We start from the raw sequence: 2,500 nt of genomic DNA on the forward strand, positions 1-2,500 counted from the left end.
ATATTTACTAGTTTGTTAGAATTTGATTATTTTAATTTGTAACAATTTATAATTTTAATATTTAATTTATCAAAAAAGCATTTTTAGCAAAAATATCTTAGCTAGTATCGTTGAATTATAATACCAAGGGAAAAAAGTAAACCATACACTTTTCCTATATGTGACCGATTAAGGGTTAATGCTCTTTTTTTCTTTTTCAGGACTGACGAGTACATAGGGACATCATCAAGTATGGCGGATATCCCAAGAAAACAGAGACGGACAGCTTCACCGATACCTAGCCAATCCACTGATCCTGAGAGGTGCATCATATGCCAAAGAGATGAACCAAACCTTAATACAGCAGGGACAGAGAATGCCAGATTAGCAGTAATCCAAGCTGCTGGCATTAGAGGGAACTGTGTGTTAGAGAGACTGAATCATATTGATCAGGCGAAGTTTGTCTACCATGTGAATAATGATTGCTACAAACGGTAAACACACAAAAGGAATCATGAGAGATTGCAGCTGGCAGCAACATCTGACGCAGGCGCACAGCAGAGTACCTCATCTGGTGGTCAGATGAGGAGACGTTCCTCAACTGCAGCACGGGATCCAGCATCACGTGCAGAAAATGTAGACATCTTCTCCAAGCCGTGCTTCATATGTGGCCATGTAAAACACAACAATGTATACAAGAAGTGGTGAATCTCGGAGGAAGGCCGTGCAAAGTCCTGCCTGAGAGCTGCACTGTCTCTTCAGGATGAAGTATACACGCGAACCAGTGACTTGCAAGATGCAGATGCTGTGTTTAGGGCAGATTTGTACTGTCACAATGACTGCATCCGCAAATATATCTTGAAAGGAGAAAGGCAGTCCTCCAAGTCTGCGTTGCCGTCCATTGGTCAAAAGAAGCTGGATATATTTGCAGATGTAATGAAGAACATTGAACCAGGTTTGAACTCTGGGAGGTGCTACTACTTGTCATATGTATCTGATAGTTGCAATAAAGTAGTATAGAGTGGTGATCAAGATGTCACTGACTTCAGAAACAGGGATGTGAAAACTATATTTGCTAAATATGTGTGGTAATGGATGTGTCATTCTTCACCCCTCAAAGTGCAAAGGCCCCTACAATCTTCTTCAAGAATAGTGCTGTAGATAGTATGCCACAACACTCTGATAGGGAAATGACTTCAGATATACTGAAACAGTGTGGTTTATTGTTAAGGAATTGTTTCTTGAAAGAGGACTTTGAGCTCAATGACAAATTTTGTGACGCCAATGAACTAGAGAAAGCGTACAGAGACATAGCAATTTCAGATGAAGTTGCCGAAGTGTTCTCAACACTGTTTGACTTTGATGTGAGGTGCAATTACAATGACCCTGACAACTCTAAGCATAAAAACCTGGATGACTGTGAAATTTCTAATGGAAAAATGAGAAAAATACTTTCTGTTTATCAGGTCATGTTTTACATAGTGAACAGTGGTAGAAAGCGCACTCCTCTGCACATGATGAACTCAGAAGCAATATACAATGCTTGCAGGTCAAAAACTCTCATCTCAAGTTTCAATCGGTTTGGACTTGCAACCAGTTATGATGAGGTTCTTCGCTATCATTGTGATAGGGCTTCATATATCACTGAATCAAATCGGGGTCAGGTCCCTCTTCCCAGTCAGAATTGAAGAGGCCGACGTGAGAATGATCCCACATGCCCTGCATGCTGTCAGGGGTGGAGCTTCAAGAATCATCTTATTGTCAAATGACACAGATGTTCTGGTACTTGGACTTCATTACTGGAATCTCTTGAGAGGTTATGGCCTCAAGGAACTGTGGATAAGAGCAGGTGTGGGAAATGCAACCAGACACATACCACTGCATACCTTGGCAGAGAAGATGGACCCTGAGATCCGCAAAGTCATACTACCACTCCATCACCTTACTGGTTGTGATTCATCAAGCAAATTTGGAACTAAATCTTCTGGTTTGAAAGCAAAGCCTGCTCAATATCTCTGTGAATTTGGGAAGGATCCAACCAATATTGACTTTGCGGCAGTTGAAGAGTATCTTGTGAACGTCTTCAAATCTGGAACACCATGTAAATCAATGGACCAGCTGAGGCTTCATCTCTACCATCATACCAAGAAGACATTATTAGACCTTCCTCCAACTAGTCGCTCAGTTAAAGGACACATACTTCGAGCATTCTATGCGACATACTTGCAGTTACACTGCCTTGACAATGCAGAACTAAACCCGTGCGAGTTTGGCTTCTATCAGGATTACTGTGCTCTGCTGCCCGAGAGAATGCAGTTATTGCTTCCAAATGATTTTCCACTCCCATGCAAATGTTCTGCCTGTGATACCCAGCGCTGTCCTTGCTGACAAAATCAAATTACATGTTGCCCCTACTGCAGCTGCCAGTCAAACAACACAGGCTGTAGAAATCCGGTATCATAGAATCGTTTCACTAGTAAATAGGTTTCATGCATGCAACTGATATTCTTCTAAAATGTTG

Source organism: Palaemon carinicauda, chromosome 7 (genome assembly GCF_036898095.1).
Source record: "Palaemon carinicauda isolate YSFRI2023 chromosome 7, ASM3689809v2, whole genome shotgun sequence".
Lineage (NCBI taxonomy): Eukaryota > Metazoa > Arthropoda > Malacostraca > Decapoda > Palaemonidae > Palaemon > Palaemon carinicauda.